General features: G+C 40.7%; 1 long non-coding RNA gene across 2 annotated transcripts in view; it reads left to right on the forward strand.

Annotated features, from left to right (window-relative positions):
• Positions 1–8,685: 8,685 nt before the first annotated feature.
• The window catches only part of LOC120321131, a 31,452-nt gene continuing 15,955 nt past the window's right edge, over positions 8,686–24,182 (forward strand). Inside the window, exons 1-2 of one of the 2 annotated variants that reach the window (XR_005560700.2) lie at positions 8,686–8,925; positions 9,591–10,368. This is a non-coding gene — a long non-coding RNA (uncharacterized LOC120321131). Of the gene's footprint in view, positions 8,926–9,590; positions 10,369–24,182 lie in introns of those variants that run through there. The other variant, XR_005560701.2, reaches the window with a different exon arrangement.

Here is a 24,182-nt window from a genome sequence, read left to right on the forward strand (position 1 = left end):
TAAGGACAAATTGGCAAAATACTCGCAAGCCGCAACCACATTAATGAGGCCCTTAAACTATTTCACCCGCCGCAATGTTGGATTACCAACTTAACAAAATAGTTCATCGCATTTAATGGTAAAGGCTTGTGGTCTGCTTGTTTCCAATTCGCATTGAATAATCCCCACAAAGTTGCAGCTTAATTATTTGCCCCGCCCCAAAAGCCCCCAAAACTTGCATTGACGATTAAATTTCGAATGTCTAATTTGCAGTTGATGGGCAGGCGAATCCGTACTTTACACTCAAATGCACAAATGTATATCCTCCTTTGGCCGGTTTTCTGTTTGACAAATGTCGGGACCAAGCGGACACATCCTTGTAATCCTTGCCAGCCTACAAGCAGCGGCATCGCTATCTAATTGCAGCCGCCTTCAATGAGCTGGGATTAGAAATTAATTAAAGTATAAGTATAAGGCTAATGTGACATTTGCATGTGTTTTCCGCCCATTTGGTGGTACGCTGGTACATACACACGAATATGTTCCCAAAACTGCCACAAATGTAAGCCCACTAAATGTGATTAATCAGTTTGCACTCATGCCGGACTTTTGACTTTGCAGCTGGGCCTCGGCCTTTGTCAAAGAGTCGTCTTTGACTTTGGCTCCTCTTCGGTGGCACCTAATGACCCGGGCTGCCATTTAAATGGCAATTCCCTTTTACCATTCACTTGAATGCATTTGAATGACCACTTACTCCATTTATTGGGTGCCCCTTTGATGGGGTTATTTGGCTTTATGATCATTTAGAACCAAACTGTTCAACGACACAGAAATGGGACTTAAGCTATTTTTAAATATTTGATAATGAAAGGTCTGTTGGTTTCGGAGAATTTTGCATATGTCAGGATATTTATTTTTTTGCACTTTCTGAACAGATAAAAAATACTTTAAATTGTTTTTCCCCCTTTCTATTTCACCAAGGGTAGTTTCACAGCATAGAGTTATCCTTAAAGCAATATTATTAATTAACTTTGAAGTTTCAATGGAATTTGGCAATAAAGCTCTTTTTTCTTCGATTCGCTTGTTTTAGCAAGAAAAGCTTCAGCCTCTTTTGTGTTTTCTGCAATTTGATACATTCGCCCTATTATTTGAGGGTAATCCTGATTTATCTCACCTCGCCTGCAGCGCCGAAAAAAGCGAAACTAGAGAATATTTCATGCATAATGCGGAGACAGAGGTGGGAGGGGAGCGGTGAAGGATGTAGAGTCAACAAAATGCAGATAACGCGATGGCAGCTGTGACTTTCCTTCGTTTTTAAACAGGCTTTGCTGTCAGCGGCGGCATTTCCGGTTCCGTTTGCCGGTCGCTGACTAGCGCCACCTGCCGGCCGCTGCTGTCGCTCTCCCTTTTTGCACATTTGGTACGTGATATAAGATATTTTTTCGTTTTTTGCACTGGGCTGGCAATAAATAGCATTTTTGTTTCGGCAGCCGCATTTCATATTTGTATTCGGGCACTTGCACTTCTTTGCCGCTTTTTTTGTCTTTTGCTTTACCATGGAGCCGTTCTTCTTGTTGCAGTAGCTGCTCTAACCATGGCTTTGTATTTATTTGCGTGTAAATTCAGTCACGTTCGCTGGAATAAAAAGAGTAAAACGCGGGTGAAACACGCTGCAATCAGCGTTTTATGCATTCCAGCCGGGGAGTTGAGAGTTGGGAAGTCCTATTCAAAAGGCCGCTGCTTTTGGTGGCTTTTTTGCCAGGGTCTTTATTTTTACCCCCTCCAGCTCTCTCCCCTCCTCTTCCGCACAAATGTGCATAATTTTAGTTAAATTTTTGGCATTTTATGCATGGAAACGTTTCTGGGTTAATTTACGTGGGCATTCGATAATTGTGTCGCCCCCAAACGAACCCCCCTAAATCCGCGCTGCATGGCGCAAGCAGAATGTGAGAAATAAAATTGAATCAAGAGCTAAATGAAATGGAATTTATGTCCCACGTGTGCTGGAACTCGGACTCACCGTTGTCCAGGCAACAGGTGCACCACCATTATCGTGCTGCGGAATTCCGAAAAAGAATGCACCATAAACTAGCAGATGCGGACGATGTGCTGCTTATGACAGCCCGAATTTAATTGTGTCTTGAAATGCCGACATAAATTATACAATCATTAAATTTATCTCGATTTATACATATAAAGTTTTATTCGTTCAACTATAGTTAAAAGTGATCCTACACTTTTTGCTGCCCCAGAGGTCAAGTTGTAATTAGTTTTCCAATTGATTAAGCTATGTTGAGTAGCCAGAAACGCTCAGAGTGAAAACTAGAGTACATGAATCGAGACCGAATTTAATGGAATGAAACTTTTATCATTGCTCCCCTTACTTCATATGAATGTCAGAACAATTAGGCAACAGTTATCTGTCCATTACACCAAGAAACTCTCCGGATAGATAGGACTCCATTCCCTTGCCCCTTGTACCCCCTTCCGCCTGTCGTCATAAATTTTGCGCCCCAAGGCATTAAACAAACTAGCACAAAACTCATTTGGTAAACAGGCAGGATATGCAGGATGTGCGCAATGGCTGTTTGTGTGTGTGGGGTGTGGAGTATCTGTGTGCGGGATTAGGCGAGTGTGCGTGCACTTTCAACACACTGCAAGTGTTGCAGTTGTGAATCTTGAAAGTTTTCGGCCCGGTTTGTCCAAAAACTTTTCGTTACCGCTGCCTGCTGGTCATGTTGCCATGGATTTTGCAGGGAATTTGCAGCTATTTTTTTCAAGGGACTTTGCATACACGGAGGTCCTTAGCCTTGGCAGCGACTTTGGGCCGCAAAGTTATGGTCGGAACACATCAAAAGCCACGTTGCCCCAGGTTTTGCATGCTCTTTGCCCCTTTTTGCGGTCCTGCTAAGAACAAAGTGCTCCGGGAAAATGCTGCGAAAACTGTGAAATCTGCGAAAATGTGTTAATTAACCGAATGCGAGCGTATGCTTTGTTTTGGGAAAATTAACACTTGGATGCGTCAAACGCAAGACATCTAATTAGCCTGCTCATGATAAAGTGTGAATCTAATGATATCAAAAGGCCACAGGGCTTATTTCGATACGCAATTTGATATTGGAGATACTCAATACATAATGAATTGGTAGCAACCACCGGTAGGTGGCGCTAGAGTGACTTGCTGCTTTCATGTTCCCATTTTTTTTGTGGCAAGTAAGAAAGCGATGTAATTTCTAAAGTGCATGAAATTCAATTTAGCATAAAATAGGCTTACCCTTAAAAATTTGAATGAATTTAAATTTGTTGAAGCAACGAATAAATCTGGTAAGTGCACTGACTAAGAGCCACTCATATAAACATCACAAAGACAGTTTAATTGGTTCAGCGCTTCGTAAATTGAGAACCGCATTTGATAGTTCATTAATCCAAATTGTGAGCTCTCCACAATTAATGATGGTTGCTCTGGGATCCGTTGGCTCCCTTCTTATGGCTCCCATATCCAACATTCCACCTAGTTGATTTCATTTGTTATCATCATCATGTCGAGCTCAGTGGGAATGTGTGGGTTTTGGTCTCAATTTGCGTCTGCTTCTGATTTCTTGTTTGGTTAATTTATGCGCTTCGCTAGATAATAAATTTTATATTTACGTTAAACACAAGGAAGAACGAACTGAAAGTCACATCAGACTAACCATATGTTGTCTCCCCTATTCCACGATTTTTCTGCCCCGACAATATGTCATTTGTTCCTAAACTCACCAGCGTCCTTCGCTTTCTCCCCACCTCCTCAAATATAAATATATTGTATATATCCCCTGCATTGTTGTTGTCTTGATTCCGAACCATTTGTTATCGAATTTGTTTGTGCTTATTTCGTATGCCAAACGGCACAAGAGTCCTGTTCCCCGTTCCGATTCACAGGACTGGCGGGATGGGGCTCTCCATGGGGCGACATGTGTCCTTGTGGGCTCTGCACGAGCTTCTCCATCACATCAGATCGAGTCGCTGCGCATCGCATTGCCCAGATATATGCATGTTAATTTGCTGTGATTCAATAGGTTCCCATTGAGTTATGGAGACACTCGGCACGGGAAATCCTCCTGGGATGAGCATTCGTTTGCATGTGTTTTTGGCCCACTTGATGGTTGGATGGAGGAAACGAATTAACTTTAAATGGGCAAGAATTATACTAACACATTTTAAGCGGCAGAAGAAAGAAGGAAAAGCCGTAAAATATATGTGTTAAATAAATCAAGTTTTAAGCAAAAAACAAGAGACAGTACGCCGATTATCAGATACCCGTTTCTCAACAAGTGGAAGTGCGAACAAGTGGCATACCAGTAGAAATTGGGAATCGGCGTGGCGACATCAGGACACAAACTTGCGCTGTGTCCCTGCCTCTGGAATCTGCATCTGAATCTAGTCCCAACTTTCCAGCTTTTGAAGTTCCTGAGATCTCGACGTTCATACGGACAAACGGATGGAAGGACTAACAAAGTCGGATCGACTCGGCTAGTGATCCTTATCAAGAATATATGTATATACTTCATATTGCTTGTTACATACTTTTCAACGAATCTAGTAAACCCTTTTACTCTACGAGTAACGGGTATACAAAAGCGAAAAATATGTTCATCAACTTTTTTGTGAGTAAATTTGTTCAAATATTTATTGTCAAGTCAACTGGACCCAATAATTATGGTATAAATTCTCCTGTCTAAGCAAATTTATTTTCAAAGTTTCATTTGTCACTTCTCCGAAGCTGATAGCGAACTTCTTTGGCGTTTCTTCATTACACAAATTAAGCAAACTTGTTTCGGACAACTTGAAAATTTCGGGACGAATTTCATTTACAAGTAACTTCAATTGATTTCTCTTGTCACATTTCCCCAGAAAGCCTCTCCATCCTGTCCCTTGGCATGAAATTATGTTTAACATGCTTTCAAAGGAAATTCTTATAAATGTTTATGCATTTCCGCTGCGCATCCACAAACTGCTTCGATATACCAGAAGCTTATTGAAAACTTTTACAAACTGTTGCCCGATTCCTCAGGGGCATTTTATCTTTATGCCAACACAGGCCAACCGACTTTGTTCGGGGTCATGGGGTTGAGGTCGAGTTGGGAGGTTGGATGTTGGAGGCTTATTCCGAGTGGTTTTTGTATAAAAGCTGTTTGTTGGCTGCCGAGATTTTTCATGTTTCTTCGCCTTTTGGGGGCGGAAATTGGTCGGAGTACTCTTCTTATTGACTACTTACGAGTACTTACTTATTCAGAAACATGTTCCGACCCTTTTTAAGCCTAATATAACTCATCAGACATGTTTCCTGGAAATCACAGAAATCATTTTCACTTATTAAAGAAAACGAAAAGTGGAACTATGTATTAACACAACTAACTTACAGAATTGTATTTCAATTTTCAGTACGCCCCTGTTGGCCGTTTTATAGAAAAATAGACCTACATAAACTATTTTCACACATTTGCATTAACATGCAACATATGCTACATACAGCATACAGCATACATCAAAAAGTTGCATATTAATTTTCCTTAGTATTTTTATGTTTTTGTGTCCAGCTGGCTAAAAACATTTTTGTTTTTATTAATTTCCACTTCAAGTTGCAGGAGCAGGATACCCTGCTCCCCAGTTCCTCCTCTCCTGCGTCCTGGCAACGTAAACTTTTGCTTAAAACAAACAGGCAACGTCACGTGATGGACGGTCAACAACTTTGGGAGCAACAAGACAAACAACATTGGAGTTGACGGTCGGCTTGATATGTAAATCATATAGCCAGATGTGCTCAACATTTGCAGGGCCGTGTTCCCATGTTGATAAATCATAATATGCCCAGTGAGTGTTCTTCTGTGCAAATGTATAATGCTTTACATGGAAATTTCTAAATTTATTAAGCATTATTTTACGTTTGTTGGCATTGCAGTTTGAGTAATGAGAGTGGTATATTTATTGGGGGAATATTTTAAATGCTTTAGAGTAGCAGTGTGCTTAAAATGTTTAATTATGGCGTTGATATAAAACATACTTGTTAAATAGTGATAAGCCACAAAAATGTCTGTGGATAATAAGTATGGTACATTGTACAAACTTCCAAAAGTAACTAAATCACTTTTAATTTTACATTTAATTCTGTTTTATTCATCTCATTCAGCATCATAGCCCTACCTGCTCAGCGAATGTTTTGGCGGGAAGACAGGTTTTCGATCTGCGTTGATTGTTTATTCGACTTTCCTTTGCTCTCGGATGCACGGAAGTAGTGCGTTTGGTGCTTCATTTCTAATTCGTGGCTCTGTCGTGCTGAATTCTTTAAAATTCACAAAACCGGTTGGTCCAGCTGCGCATCCTTTTTGGCTTCTGCTCCTGTTCTGCCGCACAGTCGAAAATCCGAAATCCGACGCTTTATGTTTGCGTTAACGTGTGCAAAATCTGATGGTTGGCACTAACTTGCGGATTTAGGTGTTGAAAATTATGTGTAAAATGTGTCACAGTTAAGCTCCGCCATGTTCCGGGCCAAGTTTGGAAGAAGGGGCGTCCAAGTGGGTGGGCGTGGCGGCCACGCTACGTGGCGAGTGCTAAATGTCGCCCAAGGCCAGGCCACGCCCCCCCCCCCTGACCACTAAGCTGCCGCTTGCAAATTTCCCCATTTTCCTGACTGCGCATCCAGCAGGTCACATTTTCGAGTCATAGTTTTCGGCGCTTCCATCGCTGCATATGCAGATGAGCGGGACACACTCACACACAAAAGACAGTGGAAAATCGGGAAAAACTAGGAACTAGGTGGGGCGGGGGGAAAGGAGGGGAGGGGAGGGGAAACCCGGGATTGGATGGCAGAGCGTGTGCATTATACAAATGAGTTTATGCAATTTTCGACTCAACTTGAACTTTTCGCAGTTTTTGGCCAACTTTCGGAGTAAACTTTCGTTTCAGATTTAATCGTTCGACTAAAAAAAATATTTAAGAAATTTGATTAATTAAAATAACATTTTCTACAATTTTGCCAAGTTTCTTGATTAACACTGCGCTTAATGTATTGCCAAAAAATAAATTTGAAAGTTTTCTGGGCCATGTGCAAAACTAATTTCTGAAATTTAAAGCTAACTTTATGGCTATTTTAATGAATTGGGAACTCGAATAAGTGTAGATGTTTCTTTGTGCCCACACTGCTTTCATTTTTAGGGGTTTATTAATAACACTATTTCGCAATTTAATATTTTATACCATTTGTCTATGATCGAGTAAAAGTTTACAACCAAACTACTTGAATATATGGAAAAGTCTTTGCAGGCTTTCCTTTCAGGCAAGGCCTCCTCGACTTTAATTTTCATATAATATTATTTTCCATCAAAGCCTGTGCGTGGTGTGTCATTAGGCTGCATATACTACTTTGGCCTCGAGCCCTTTAGACCTGCATGGCACTCGAATCTGATCCACCGCATTCTGTGCTCCTGTGTATCCTGTGCAGGCTGGGCATCCTGCACAACAGGCTTTGACCCGGGTGAGCTGGGATTCTCAATTAAAATATTTATTAAGCACTTTTGGCGCAGGCAGCAAGCAAATTAATACCAAGACCCTTGCCATGTGTCATAAGGCCCGCAGAGTCACGGAAAAAACCAATATACTCGTACAGAAGAAGTTATGGGCACGGTGAATAATTTTGTACTTTTTATATCTGAAACTGGCTGCAGTAGTTGATCCAATGATTTTAAAATGTATAATAACATGTGCATATCAGAAGTTTTCAAAATAACTTCTACATTAAGAAAACACGTCGCTCAACATTCGTTATTATATGAAGCAATGAAAGAGCCTCGCCCTTCAACACATTTCGCTCTGTGCAGCAATCCGCAGCTTGGGCTTTTTTACAGGACCCCTTATCCTGGCCGGATCCTCCCGTTGTACCCACCGCATTGCTGTTGCAACAGCGGCGTCAACATTGCACTTGCCGGCTGCCAAGTTTGGCCAACTAGGCAGAAGCTACACGGCCAGAACGGGCAACAATCCAGTTGCCAGTTGCCAGTTGCCATAATAGGCCTTGGAAAAATGCAACTGCCAGCTGGTTCAACCCTTTTCCATAGCAGATCCCCTTCAACCACACCCGCGCCATACCGCTCCCCTCGAAGCGCACATACAAAGTCTGGAAAAGCGTGGAAAATCTAAAATATTTATGCGGCCCGGCTGGCGGCATCCATCTTTCTGCAGGCGCTTCCTGCTTGTTGTTCATCAAAAAGTTCGAGTGGGCGAGGGTCGCGGAAAAGAAGCGGGGGAAAAGTCATACAAACTCAATGAAAAATTGAAAAACTATTAAAATTCTAAATGTAAGCAAATAAGAAGTTTCGTCTGACTAGCTGGAATCGTAAGTAGGCCCAGGCAAAAGTCGACTATCTCGACTGCTAGATACCCGTAGGAAATGGAGGTAGCAACTCTTTCCATCTGGCGGAGGCTACATAAATTCCTCATTATTACCATATTAAGTGAATTCGAATAATTGTTGGCATGTCCATGCCATGCTAATGCATTTTGCAACCTTTCTGCCTCTGACAGACTTTATCGGAAATTGGGCTTGTCGAAGAACATATGCACTTTATAGAATCGCAACCGCCAGTTACATACGCCCTGGGTAATTTAATGGTTAAATTAACTACTGTGCGGTACACTCAAAAAATGTTTTATGAACTTTAACAGCTAACAACGGTTTTACAGGAACTAATTACAAGTTATATGCGTTATATTATTACAAGAGATATGCTTATGGCAATTTTCAGGATTAAAAATTAAAATTTTTTGGAAAGAAAGTCCCGGCTGGCTTAGCTCTAAAATTCATCAAAATTAAAATGTTAATATTTTTCGTTTTTTATTTGTATTTTGGCACTGCTTCCTGTATATACATTCTTGAAGCTCGTTCTTGGGACGCCTAATTTTACGAACCAGGTGAGATGAGAAGTTACTTATATTACACATATTAGGTAAATAAAATAAGGCCTTAAAACGCAACCCAATATTCAATTAGTTCATATTAATTGACCAGTCAATTTCTCAGCTTAAGCGCATTAAGGATAATTGCAATTTGTATTATGTAAATTGCGAGCGCAAAAAGTAAAAGTGGAAAATAAGCCGAAGGCAAAAATAATAATTTGGTAAAAAAAAAAACAGTTAATAAATTTAGTGCACGTCCATCGTCTGAATTCTTTTCATTTTAATTTACACTTTTTCAGAACTGTGATAATTGATTTCCAATTGATCGAGCATAAATGCATTTAAGTCCCAAAGTCGCCAATTTTCCAATCCACTTTTTTGACACTCACATTTCCTTCATTCAACGCATATAAGGTAACTATTATTTGGCTTTGGAAAATCCTTATGTGAGTAAATAACAAATCAGTTATTGGTCGAACTGTTGCATTGGATTGTTGCTTATTGGCTTTGGTCATTTCTCCATAATTGGTTTTGGCGATTTCATAAAATTGTAATGAAAATTAAAAATCGAATGCACACTTTTTTGGTGTAAAAATCGACGCATTGCGAATCTATCTTTACCAGTTGCTGCCGTTTAAGCCTAAATAAATTTTAAATCTCATAATCCTTTGATTTGCAAGAATATCCGGAACAGACCGTGTCGTTCCCCCATCACAAACATTTAGAGCTGTACCCGAAATTGGGTCGGCATTTGAGTATCTGAAGCGTTTGGCAGCAAAGAGGGCTGGGCAATTGAAACGGCCTACCAACCTGGCCGACACCCATACACGTGCAACTGGGAAGGGGGCTCACACGGATAGGCAACCGCACGGTCCCTACACGGTAATTATCTAACAAGATTACGCAAAATGTTCCCCCCCGGCGATGGAAACGGAAGCAGCGAGGGGGAAACGGGGGCTGCGTTTAGTTGGGGCCTGGGGAAGTTCGGGGGAAGGCGAGGCGAGGCAACAACGCCCGCTGACAGTGGACAGAATGCAAAATGTTGTTAAGTCGCTGGCAAAACGCTCCGATGCACAAGTGGACTGTTGGGTTGGTGGTTATGGCTGCAAGGGCGCAACATCCGAAGAGCACCGGATTGCAGCAGACGGAGGTGTTGGATTACGGCGCTTAATCCTGCGAATTTCTCGCTTTTGCAACTGGCTTAAAGAGAAAGTGTGTCAGTCTCAGGTGTCCTTGCATCTGCTGACGAATTCCGCTTCCAGTCGGTCGGATCAGCCACAGATGCTGGAATCATTTGCAATCCCCATCGTGAGTTGGATGTTCGGCAGGCATCACCCAGGGGAAGTTGAATTGGATGGCAACAAACTGATGTCGGACTGCAGAAGCCTAGAAACATATCGGGTATCTGAACTAATTACGTCTGAATTAAACCGAGGTAATACAAGGGCATTGAACTAATTACGTCCGGCTTAAACCGATGTAATTCGAAGGCAATTGAAATGAAAATTAAGTGCTTTTTACAGAAACGAATCATTTTACATTTTTGAAAGTCTGTTCAAATTATTAAAGTTGATTTTTCATTGTGACTCTCAACCATGAGATTTCGTTAGTTAAAGGCATTGTCATCATTTTTTTTCACTCGCTATACTTAATCGACATGTTTTTAATTTTGTTTCTCATCGAAGTAAATATTTCATGTTAGTCCTCTGTGACTTTTAAAAGTTTAAAAACACTTTCCTTGTTGCCGGTCGAATTTTTTGTTCAATGCAATTTTTATGCACTCCAGATGCACGTAGAGCTCACAGACTGCCGTCGATATTTTATGTATATTGTTGAGGGATTTTATTTGTTTACGAGTATGTGCTTTTTGCCCAACCAAGGTCTGAGCGTTCTGTATCTGTGGGTGTTTTTCTGGGCGAGGAAAACGCGCATCAAATGCAAATTTGTCCCATCCTTTGTTTGCACTTTTTATTCATTTTGGCTGCTCTGCGCTTCTCCATTTGTTTGCCATGTGTCTGCGTCGGGGGATAATCTCTATCCCTACTTGGAGCAAGTGCACCTGCACACGACCGGATTACTCGCAAGTACTTGCGTGTATTTCAAATATGTATATTAGTACCCCAAAGTCAAACAATTGCAAATGCGACTTGTAAACAAGGCACCGGGAACATATATTTCATTGCTAGCAGTGACTTAAAGTCGGTACCAAATCGTGGATCCATCTCTTACAAACTTGTACTAAATAGGCAGCAGATACAAAAATACCCCTCTTTTCCTAACACATTTGTATGCACACTCGAAGTATCATCTATTCGAAACAATTGGCAGCCCACAGAAGCTGGCCAATATTGACACGATCCGCGTTGGATTCCCACATAGGTTTGTCGGGCTGCTGTTTTGGTGTTTAGTAGCGAGTTTCAAAATGTTTTTGTGTTATATTTCTGCGGCAGCGATTTGCGGTGGCCGTGCAAATGTTTTGTTATCTAACGCTGCTTTTAATTGATTTTCCATGTGCGGTCTGTAGATTTGTAATGGCTGTAATGAACTGCAATTAATTTCGGCCACTGCCATTGTGAAGCACCGCAAAAAACATTAGCGTTCAAATTGAATTAAATTCAGTTTCGAGTATGGCATAAACAGGAATTTGTGAAACAAAGTTTGCGTTTTGGTAATTTGATATTTTCTAAAACCACTTTAATATAAATTGATGTGTCCTCAGATTGATTGGGCGCAAAATAAAGTGAAATGAATTTTTACCCAACGGTTTTGGATAAACTTTGTTTTTTAGGCTCGCTTTTGTAGCTTAAGCCAGTACAGAAAACGTGGGCAATTCCGCTTATAAAATCCCTTTTACTATTTCAGATGCCCTCTGAATTCATATGCTGCCAAAGCAGGGAACACTAAATCAAGGTAATCTTGACAAAACCGCTTGAGAAGAAACCAAGTCAAGGCCAAAAGCTTTTCAAGTGGGTGCAAAGCATCAGCGAAGGCAAACCGCATCAAAATCAAGTCAAAACCTAGACAAGCACACTTGTTAGCTTATCATGTTACCCATGTTAAGCGTATTAATGGCAGAGAAGACGGCGACAACGATGACAACAACGACAATAAAAGGGCGTCAGCCAGGCACACAAACAAACATCGAGGATGAAGTAAAATATTAATAGCCAGCTACTAAAATAGCTCGAGCCTGAATCCAACACAAAGAATCAGCATGGGGGCCAAGAGGCGAAGAGGCCAACGAGTTTTGAGGTCGCCCAAAACCAGAGGAAAGTGGGTGGCTGGCCAACTGGGTGGTTAAGCCACTTGGTAAGTCCTGGCTCAGACAGAAGACAGAACTTGGTGCGCAGCCAACCATGAAGCCATCGCCCACATGCCTGTTTCTGGAACTCTGGCTTAACCTCAGAAATGTGTGCGGATGCCTGTTAATGTGTCATCTGTGCTGATGCCTGGCTGCGTAATTATTACCTTAATTTATGCGGAAATAGTTTGTTTCGAAATTGAGAAGTATGTCTGTTACCTATAAGGTCCTGGGACGGCCAACTTTGTTTGTTAGAATAGTCTTGAACTATCATAAGTTAATTAAAAACGAAGAAATATGGGATTTCATATCGTAATTATCATTGAGGTATGTGTAAAAACCGCGTTTCCATTTCCAACCTGTGAGCTTTGTTAACTTATTTCAACTGACATGGCATGCGGCTCTTTCTAAACATTTTCCATAACTTTTTCAACCATGTTGCTATCGCACGCTCCTTTGTTTCTTTGTTTGGGATTTTAAGTATGTATGGGCATAAATTGCCATTCATTGACAACACAAGCGTTAAGCCAGGGGGCGTGGCCATTTGTCATGTTAAACGTTAAACACAAAAACCAAACAACGGCCCAGACTATGCCATATATTGACATATTGCCGGGCTTTAGTTTCCTGTTTTTGATACGTCGGACTGACTGGCCACCAAGCGACCGCGCCATAAAAATAATCAACATAAATTGTGAAGAGCCAAACACTGTTGGGGGAAACAATAACAATAAAAATAATAAAGCAAAACAATGCCAGAATATTTATGGCCACTGCGAGAGAAGAGAAGAAGAGGTCCTGCGAGCGAAAAAAAGGAAAGATTGTTATGTGCCCAAATGACTGTGAAAAAAGCTCCCCTCCATTTCCCCGTCTAAATATACTTTTGACTGCGTCTGGCGGCGTAAGCAAATCAACCAACCAGCACTGGGCCAAATGGTGCACTGGGAATAGGCATCAGCAAACATGGCTCACACAGATACAGATACAATGTGCTCACACAGATACCCACCACCCACACACACACTCACAAGCATCGCAATGCATCGTTAGCCCTAATGCTTGGTTACCAACAACAGTTAGGGCCCGATCTCCACGCCATGTGGCTCACCATAAATTTTCCACATTTTCGTTGCGATATTTATTTATAGAGGAGTTATCTTGGGACAGCTATATAATTGTGCTGAGTTTAATTATGAAAATATTCAATTTTAATGTTTCGTGCGATTAAATCCATCCTATTTTGTATGTCTTTCGCTGTTATTTAAAGTGCTCTGGCAAACTACAGAATGAATGAGTTAAAACTTTTTTAAATTTAGCATACCTTTCGGAATCGAACGTCGGCGAGTGCAGACGTGTTTCTTTCAAGCTACGAATAGCAAGTTCTAAAAACTACAACAGTATAGTGAAAGTTAAACACAAAGTGTAAAGTGCAGTTTGCACAACTAACAATTATTGACTATAGTAATTATTTACTAAAATAAATAATTATTCCATATTGTTCTGGTAATTGTTATATGTGGACTTAGAACAATGAATCAAAACGACATACGTTCTCAGCGACAACGTGAACAAGACGAGCGCCGGCTCTCTTTACAACGCAACAATGCATACTTTTCTTTCGTCTCACCGCAAATCGGTGATCGAGCACCCTCACCTTCAACTAACTCGAAACTTTTGCCCTCAGAGAACGACAGACCGCGTTCTTGCTCTCCCTCTCTGCCTGCTTCGGCTCACAAGTCGTGGAGCGAAGAGACCGCCTCTCCTACCCCGCTCCTCTCGCAGCGCCAAACGACCGTCCCGGGTAACTGTAACACTGCAATAACGAGTGCAGTGACCTCACTGGCAACTGTCACTGCTACCACAACAACAACTTCGTCAGCGGCCCAACTAATTATCGCTGTGCCAGCTGTAAATAATTCAGCAGCACTGACCGTTTGCAACAACAATAATGCACGCAAAGAAGAATCAAAACAAAAGCAGAAGCCGATTTCGACTGTGCAGACTGGCATGGATCGCTACATCCAAATCAAGAGAAAGCTCAGCCCTCATAACAATAAGGCAGGTAATCAACCCAAAATCAATCGAACCAACAACGGCAATGAAAACTCTGCAGTAAACAATTCAAACCGATATGCTATCTTGGCTGATTCTGCGACTGAACAACCCAACGAAAAAACGGTAGGGGAACCAAAAAAGACCAGGCCTCCACCAATTTTCATACGAGAACAAAGTACAAATGCACTTGTAAATAAACTCGTTGCTTTGATTGGTGACAGCAAATTCCACATTATCCCACTTAAAAAAGGAAATATTCATGAAATAAAACTACAGATCCAAACAGAAGCAGACCACCGCATAGTGACTAAATACCTAAATGATGCTGGTAAAAACTACTACACATACCAATTAAAAAGTTGCAAAGGGCTACAGGTTGTACTTAAGGGCATTGAAGCAACAGTGACACCAGCTGAGATAATTGAGGCTCTGAAGGCCAAAAACTTTTCTGCAAAGACAGCTATTAATATTTTAAACAAAGACAAAGTTCCGCAGCCACTATTCAAAATAGAACTCGAACCAGAGCTCCAGGCACTAAAGAAAAACGAAGTGCACCCAATATACAATTTACAGTACTTGCTACATCGGAGGATCACCGTGGAGGAGCCGCACAAACGTATCAATCCAGTTCAATGTACTAATTGCCAAGAATACGGCCACACCAAGGCATACTGCACCCTTAAGTCCGTATGTGTTGTCTGTAGCGAACCTCATACTACCGCAAACTGCCCCAAAAACAAGGACGATAAGTCTGTGAAGAAATGCAGTAACTGCGGGGAAAAACATACTGCAAACTACAGAGGCTGTGTGGTGTACAAAGAATTGAAGAGCCGCCTAAACAAACGTATTGCCACAGCACATACATACAACAAAGTCAATTTCTACTCTCCGCAACCGATTTTTCAACCACCCCTAACTGTCCCAAGCACTACTCCAACAATTTCTTTCGCTAGCGCCCTAAAATCCGGACTAGAAGTGCCCGCCCCACCGACAAGAACTGCTCATTCCGAACATACACCGACAAACATCCAACAAACACAACAAAGTGGCATCGAAGCTATGATGCTATCCCTACAGCAAAGCATGAAAGACTTTATGACGTTCATGCAAAATACTTTGCAAGAGCTCATGAAAAACCAAAATATCCTGATTCAACTTCTTGTATCTTCAAAATCCCCATAATGGCTTCCCTACGGATATCTCTGTGGAACGCAAATGGCGTTTCACGGCATACACAAGAGCTCACACAGTTCATTTACGAAAAAAACATCGACGTAATGCTACTATCAGAAACGCACCTCACAAATAAAAACAATTTTCATATACCAGGATACTTGTTCTATGGTACAAATCATCCAGATGGTAAAGCTCATGGAGGCACTGGAATACTCATCAGAAATCGCATAAAACACCACCACTTAAACAATTTTGACAAAAACTACTTACAATCTACGTCCATAGCCTTACAACTCAACAATGGTTCAACGACTCTAGCCGCAGTCTACTGCCCACCGCGCTTTCCAATCTCTGAGGATCAATTCATGGAATTCTTTAACACACTAGGTGACAGGTTCATCGCAGCGGGTGACTATAACGCCAAGCACACCCATTGGGGATCTCGACTTGTGACGCCAAAGGGTAAGCAATTGTACAATGCGCTTACGAAGCCAGAAAACAAGCTAGACTATGTATCCCCGGGTAAGCCTACATACTGGCCAGCAGACCCAAGAAAAATCCCAGACCTGATCGATTTTGCAATTACTAAACATGTCCCCCGCAACATGGTCACCGCCGAAGCACTAGCAGATTTATCCTCAGACCACTCACCTGTTTTTCTAAATATGCTAACTCGCCCCCACATCGTCGACCCACCGTATAGACTCACAAATTTTAGAACAAACTGGCCAAGGTATCAAAAGTATGTCTGTTCACACATAGAACTAACGACGGCATTATCTACAAAGGAGGATATAGACAAGTCAACGGAAACTCTTGGAAACATTTTAGTTTCGGCTGCAAAGGCTTCAACCCCGCCAGTGACGTATGCAAAACCAAACTACATCAAAACTAATCGCGAAATCGAGCGACTGGTATTAGATAAACGACGCCTACGAAGGGATTGGCAGTCTAATAGATCACCAATTACAAAGCACATGCTTAAGATAGCCACACGCAGGCTTACCAATGCTCTCAAACAAGAGGAAAAAAACAGCCAACGTTCATATATCGAGCAACTCTCTCCCACCAGCACTAAGTACCCTCTTTGGAGAGCTCACAGAAACCTAAAGACTCCAATAGCGCCAATTATGCCACTACGAAGTCCCTCTGGCACCTGGTTTCGAAGTGATGAAGAAAGAGCCAGTGCTTTCGCTGACCATTTACAAAATGTATTCCGACCAAATCCCTCTACCAACACATTTATTCTCCCTCCTTTAATAGCAGCCAATCTAGATCCTCAAGAACCCATTGAATTCCGACCATGTGAACTAGCAAAGGTTATCAAAGAGCAACTGAACCCAAGAAAATCGCCTGGCTACGACCTAATAACTCCAAGAATGCTCATTGAACTCCCAAAGTGTGCTATTCTTCACATCTGCCTGTTGTTCAACGCAATCGCCAAGCTTGGATACTTCCCTCAAAAATGGAAAAAGTCGACCATAGTAATGATTCCAAAGCCAGGAAAAGATAAAACGCAGCCATCATCATATAGACCGATAAGCTTACTAACATGTCTTTCAAAGCTGTTTGAAAAAATGCTACTCCTTCGGATTAGCCCTCATCTTAGAATAAACAACACACTTCCAACACATCAATTTGGCTTTAGAGAAAAACATGGAACCATCGAACAGGTCAATCGAATCACGTCAGAAATTCGCACTGCTTTTGAACATCGAGAATACTGCACAGCCATTTTTCTAGACGTCGCGCAGGCATTTGACAGAGTGTGGCTCGATGGACTTTTGTTTAAAATAATCAAGCTGTTGCCCCAAAACACACATAAGCTACTGAAGTCATACCTATATAACAGAGTGTTCGCAATAAGATGCGATACAAGCACTTCACGCGATTGCGCAATCGAAGCTGGAGTGCCGCAAGGCAGTGTACTGGGTCCAATCTTATACACCCTGTATACGGCGGATTTCCCCATAGACTACAATCTAACAACCTCCACGTTCGCTGATGATACCGCGATACTCAGTCGCTCCAAATGCCCAATAAAAGCCACCGCACTCCTATCCCGACACTTAACATCTGTAGAACGATGGCTTGCCGACTGGAGAATTTCAATAAATGTTCAAAAATGCAAGCAGGTTACCTTTACCTTAAACAAACAAACATGCCCACCACTGGTCTTGAATAACATATGCATTCCACAAGCCGACGAGGTAACATATCTGGGTGTTCATCTGGACAGGCGGCTCACTTGGCGCAAACATATAGAAGCCAAATCGATACATCTTAAACTTAAAGCAAGGAACCTCCACTGGCTCATAAATGCTCGCTCTCCACTTAGTCTGGAGTTCAAAGTTCTTCTATACAACTCCGTCTTAAAACCTATCTGGACTTATGGCTCCGAGCTGTGGGGCAACGCATCCAGAAGTAACATAGACATTATTCAGCGAGCACAGTCAAGAATTCTGAGAATTATCACTGGAGCGCCGTGGTACCTTCGGAACGAAAACATACACAGAGACCTAAAAATCAAATTAGTAATCGAAGTAATAGCTGAGAAAAAAACGAAGTATAACGAAAAGCTGACCACCCATACAAATCCCCTCGCAAGAAAACTAATCCGAGTATGCAGTCAAAGCCGGCTGCACCGCAACGACCTCCCAGCCCAGCAATAAACTTATTAGGGCATTAATGAAAAAACTATCACTAAGTGAAAGTTAATTAAGTTAGATTAAGATTTGAACACTTATTGTTAGTCTCTTAACACAAAGGGAAGATTCAATAAATAATAAAAAAAGCAAAAAAAAAAAAAAAAAAAAAAAAAAAGCATACCTTGGAATTTGTACATTATTTATTTATTTTAATTAAGTACAAAGCAATTATCGATTGATATTATATATATATATACATATATTACAGTTGACCTCCAAATGGTTTTTATTTTCGCTTATAATCAATCAATTCAATTCAAGCGATCTGCGAAAATAATGAATTAATTTCAGACAAATTTAATCATATTCAAATATTTGCCTAAGCTTGTTTGACCCGAATCGAGATTCAGCGAAGGTCCTGTTCTGCGGGATCCTTATCTGCTGAGCTGTTAAACATGCAAAGTCACTTTGTTGAGATTGTGTGTGTGGGAGTGGGAGTGTGCTTATATGTGCAAACAAATTAAGGCAAAAGCCAAATATACGGAATATGCAAATGTTGCTGCTCTTAATGTTTGTTGCCACTTCAGCTGTGGAATGGGGATTTTTTCTTGCGGTTTTTATTTTGATTTCAGTTACATTTTTTATTTTGTTGTTCGTTGGTTCTTTGGCAGCCTAAAAGTTTCTCTATGTAAATAAGAAATTTATTTTTATGTATGCGCAAGCCTAAAGTTGTAAAATTGTTTGTTGCCGCTGCTATTCGCTCGGCTTTTCCCACTTTTCTCAAGCTCCTTCATCTTTTGTGGGCCGGTGCTTTATGGCCGGGTTCCTTAATTTAGTAGTTGGCTCTGAAGACGTAACTGTACATTTGGGAGTTGGCCCTCTTTTCTCTTGTTGCAATATCTTATGATTGCCGGCTGGATAATGTCTATAATTCCACTGCTCTTCTCAGTTGCTTTAGCTTTGCAGTTTAATTTACATTTTTATGTTGCCTGATTTGAGTGGCATAAGTGAGTTTTTGGGAATGCTGGAATCGAGAGCGTTGTGCAAAGTCTTTTGAATTATTATGGCATTCTTATGATTTTGGGTCAATATAGAAAATAAATAACAAACGCTATAGACATAATCATAGAATCTGTAATTAGGTTGTCTTGAATTATTACTTTACGTTTTTTAGCCAGCGTTTGGAGATATTCCGTTTTGCAATACAAATTCGGTGTACATATATGTACCTATGCTAAGCACAAAATTATAAATAGCAATTTAATATCATCCCCCATTATGCATTAACATGCATTTCATGACTAACCCACATATGCCGGAAACCATAAAATTTTGTTGCCTACCTTTTGGGGCATCTTGCACGCAAATTTTCGCCCATCGAAGCAAACAGGAAACGGGGAAAAAATAATAATTTACAGGAAATCAATATGGAAACGGGCGTAACATACTGAAACGCACAATCATGGGTAAAGGAGAGACAATTGGCACTTCATCACTTAAGCACCTGAAAGGCATTTTTCACTTTCAATTTCGGCGCAATGCCCCATAAAATCAAGAAAAACGCTGATAGCACGCACACAAGTGCCACCCCACCAATACATGGACAGGGTCTGTCAATCGAGCAGCTGCTGTGCAATTTACACGCACGGCAGCCAAATTGACAACCGTCTGACAAGAACAACAGCAAAAGCAACAGAAACAGAAACAAATTCAAATACGCGGGCAACTGAGGAGATATCCAGCGAGAATTGTCAAGCGCTGTACGTGTGCACTTTGGTCGCAATCATAAAAAACAATTGAAATGTAAAATATAACATTTGTTTCCCTTTTTCCATACGCCCTGTGAGGCGGGCTATATGACAGCCAATAAAAAAACTATTTCCAAGCTTTTGGCATTGCCGAGATATAACAACTGAAGACGTAAGAAAAATATTAAAATATTTGTAGAAAACATTAATGATACAAAAATATCATACTATTATACTATTTATACTTGGAGAACTAGCTTCATTTTTCGGTATATTACAATTATAATTAAATTTTAACTAACAAATTATTTTGAGCATCAGTTTATAATAAGCTCAATATATTGTCGCTTGTTAAAAACTAATAGTCTGTCATAATTTTTTTTAGAGAAACCCCCTATTCGCATTACATTCTATTGAAGGCTTGGTCTATAGCAACTCCAAATCACCTGGCACCAAAAGATTCCGTGGCGTTGTTGTAGCTATCGATGCTTTCAGGAATCGCGCGTTGATTGCGTATACGACGAGTCAGCCAAATGCACACACAGCAATTTCTGTTGTAAATTGTTCACATTTCTCACACAGGTTCTAACAAAAACAGCGTTGAGAGAGCACAGAAGCAGGAGCGGAAAATATAAAAGTATAAAGGCAGGCCAAAATCGTCTTCGTCATATTTTCAGCTCAAGGCTGGCAAACAAATTTCGGTCACAGCCCTTTTGTCTTCACCTCCTGTGCTTTTTCCCATCTCCGCCCCCGACATCTTGCGTTTCTTTCTTTTTTGGGCGCCTGAGGCGTTTTGAGTGAAAAGGAAGTTGCGGCGACATGTTGTCAATAAATTGACAGCAATTGAAGGTTTATAAAACACTTTTTGGCCTTTTCCTTACGAGACGGTGGGAGAGTGTGTAACAAATATTTGACGGAAAAACAGAGCCGAAAGCAATAAATTGTACGGTTAAAGCGATTTGTTCAACTTATTTCGCTGTCGAGTAATTGGAATTTTATTGAGTTTTTGCCAAGCATCTTTAAAGCTCCAGAACTCTTTAAAAATCGAACATCTACTTTTAGGGGACGCCGAATCGCCTTCCCTACTTTTGGCGACCAAATCCAATTTTCCAAGAATTAGCCTCTTGTCTGAAATTAGAGCTTGATGCTTGGCGTAAATCAAAGAGAAGCCAGCTTCCTTTCAACCAAAAAATCTCCCCCTGGTGCCACGCACTCAAGTTGTAATAAGTTTCCCTCGAAATTAACATGTCACCGCCGAGAGACATTTGTGGTCACAGAATGGCGGTTTAACAGTGGTCCCATGTGGAACCCATGTGGACTCCAGGGTGGGGTTTTTACCTTACAAAGCTGATTTTCGAAAAGTATTCATGCCCCTTCTGCTGCCCCACAGAAATGTTATCCATTCGAAAATGGTTCTCCTTCGCATTTTAACAGATGTCCCCTTTTCTGTGCACCGGCAACATGTGGCCCATCAGCACTTTGATTGACATTACGGTAGTTTTACAGTCATCACTTGAACTTGGTCAACATTGGAAATTGTTCCGAATATTTGATTTTAATTTGAAGTGCTCCATGTGGGTACTTTGTTGCAAGTATAGTAGTTATAAGTTGCAGCTAGGAATGGTTATTCACGATATGTTTAGTATATACACTCTACAGCAAGCTCAAACGGGCTAGTTCATTTAAGAAATTATAGAAAATAAAAAGTAATAATTTAATGCTCTTAAAAAGGGCCTAAGGGAAATAAATATTTTACTTAAATATGTAAATTTTATGCTAATGTAGAGCCGTCACCCATATTACTGCTAGGGGAGAACAGGAGTTAATTGCTGGAAATACCTCATTAAGTAATTGAACATATATAGATTCTGGTAATTGGCAATTAATCTTGCATGTGTGAAAGAATCATATCCAGTACCTCAGCAGTGCTTACAATTTTATTTTTTTCGATCACTAATTGGCGGGCAAACAATAGAAAAAACGCCAGGTAATATGGAAAAAAGTTGAGAGCTCGGAGTCAATGTGGATGATTAATTAAACACATAAATGACTCTGCGAATTTGCATTTTCAGTTTTAGTCCATAATGAATGGGATTCAAGAGCGAGAGTGTTGTGTACACATGAAATTTTGATAAGTGTGGTGGGCTAGAGGAAGCCATACAATGCGATCAATGTCCTGAATAAAACATGAGACTCGAGGTTGTTTTGAGACTTTCGGTCTACAAAATTGGATTCGCAACCTAAGTGGCTGCCTGCTGGTTGCCTCCTCCTCTGCCTTTGCCTCTGCCAAATCGATGCGAATCAGAGCCACTTCAAATTACACCTGTCCCAGACTTTTGGCTAATCCCGCAGGCCAGACAAACAGACACACCCAACAAGGCGAATTATTGGCAAGTCGAGCAACAACAACGGCTTCTTGGCTGTGGACAGTAATCTAAGCAATTGTGTTGCTCTATTTGCATGCCACACTCACACGCATTTACCTGCCGAGTATCTATATATGAGCAGGTTGTTTGTTATATTTGCTAAACGCTTACTACATGTACAGAAACACAGCGGGAGTCAAGGGGCACAGTTTCAGGGAAAGTGCCCACCCACCGCAAGTCATTTACATAAATATCATTTGGAAGGCCTGGAAGAGAAAACTCCAATTCCAAAATGTGAATTCAACGATTTATTTGCTGGTTTTTCCTTTTTGGAAATCTATTTCAAGTACCTGTTCTCGGACTTTAAAGGAAATCTTAATCCATTAGGTATGATTTTAGGGCAATCTAAATCCGTTAAGGGGGATTAAAATAATTTGTTTAAATTTATAATTATTCAAATTACCAAAAATTACCAAAAAAATCAATTTTTTACATATTTTTGTACGATTTATTAGAAAAACCATTATTCACTTAAATGAAAAAAAAAATATAAATCATTTTTGGGCGAAAGTGAATAGCAGCGGAATAAGAGAATGGTATTTCTTTTAATTGTTGTGCTGAAACTCTAGAAAAAAATCAATATAGTTTATAGGCTGTAGTATGATGTATTTGCCAGAGTTGTTTAGTTATTTGTAGAAAGCATTAGTATGTCGTGAATAGACCTCTCGGAACAACTTTAATTATTCTCTTGTGCTGGCAATGTTTTGGCTAGTGGAAATTGCCAAAACTCCGGCGCCCCTGCGTTTTACACTTTCTCTCTCCTGAAATTTTAGACAGGCAACGGTGGAGCTTTTGGTTCTTTCCGTTGTCGCCCAGTGGTTTTGTTTGGTTTGTTGTTTAGTTGTCTCTGGCTGCTGCTCCTGTTTGTCATTTGTTTGCAGATTTCAGTGTAGATTCTGTGGCTCCTTTGGCGCTGGCTTAGTTTATTTATTGTTCCCACACCAAGTCTCGGGAGGTCCAAAGGAAAATATGTCAAGGTGTGCCGCAGGAAAGCCGAGCTTCTGTTACCACATCCCCTCTCTTCATTCCAAGCCCGAACTTTCTATCATCCCCATTAAGCTTGACTAATGTTTGCATCGGCCTTGCGGCTGGTGTTGGCTCAATTTTTTGGCGACATTGTAAATAATGAAGACTTTAAGCTGGGTGAAATTAGTGCTGTATTGCTCTTTGTGTGGCCCCCTCTTCGTCCGTCGACACAAACTAAGCGAAGGCGTAGGCCAGCCACAGAAAACTCAGTCTAATGAGAATGTGGTAAACACATGTGCATAACTTGCCATGGAAAACCAAGACCCATTGTTTACGGCTCACTAATGGAAAATAATATTTAACTTGATTCATTTTGCATAATTGCAAAAAAAGAAAGTGTTGGCTTCTTTTGGTTGATTATAATAACGCGTTTAACGCCCTATGAATATGTATAAACAACTTGTTGATTCCAAAAAGACAAAGAAATGATTTTGTAATTTTTCCAGTAAAACAATGGCCTACAATGTGTTTACAATGCTTTTCCTTGCTATAAAATAACACATGTGCGTCTTTTTAAAATCACGGAGAATTAAATATTGGGAAGACATTTTTGAAACATTTTACCCATCAGGGAGTTCATCCTATTTTACACTCTTGCATTCAAATTTCAAATGGCGTATTTAATTTTCCCCTTAGTAACGTTTACGTTCTTACGTAACGTTCTATTTGCCAATCCTTTGTCGAGTATAAGGGGATACTAAACTCGTTGGAAAGTATGTAACAGGTAGATAAAGCATTTGCGACCCTATAAAGCATATATAGTCTTCATTAGAATCACTAACCAAGTCAATCTGAACATGTCTGCCTGTCCGTCCGTTTGCCTGTCTGTCTGTATGAACGTTGCGATCTCAGAACCTTTAAAAAGCTAGAAAGTTAAAATTAAGCATTCAAA

The sequence above is a fragment of the Drosophila yakuba genome, chromosome 2R, assembly GCF_016746365.2.
Source record: "Drosophila yakuba strain Tai18E2 chromosome 2R, Prin_Dyak_Tai18E2_2.1, whole genome shotgun sequence".
Taxonomy (NCBI): Eukaryota; Metazoa; Arthropoda; class Insecta; order Diptera; family Drosophilidae; genus Drosophila; species Drosophila yakuba.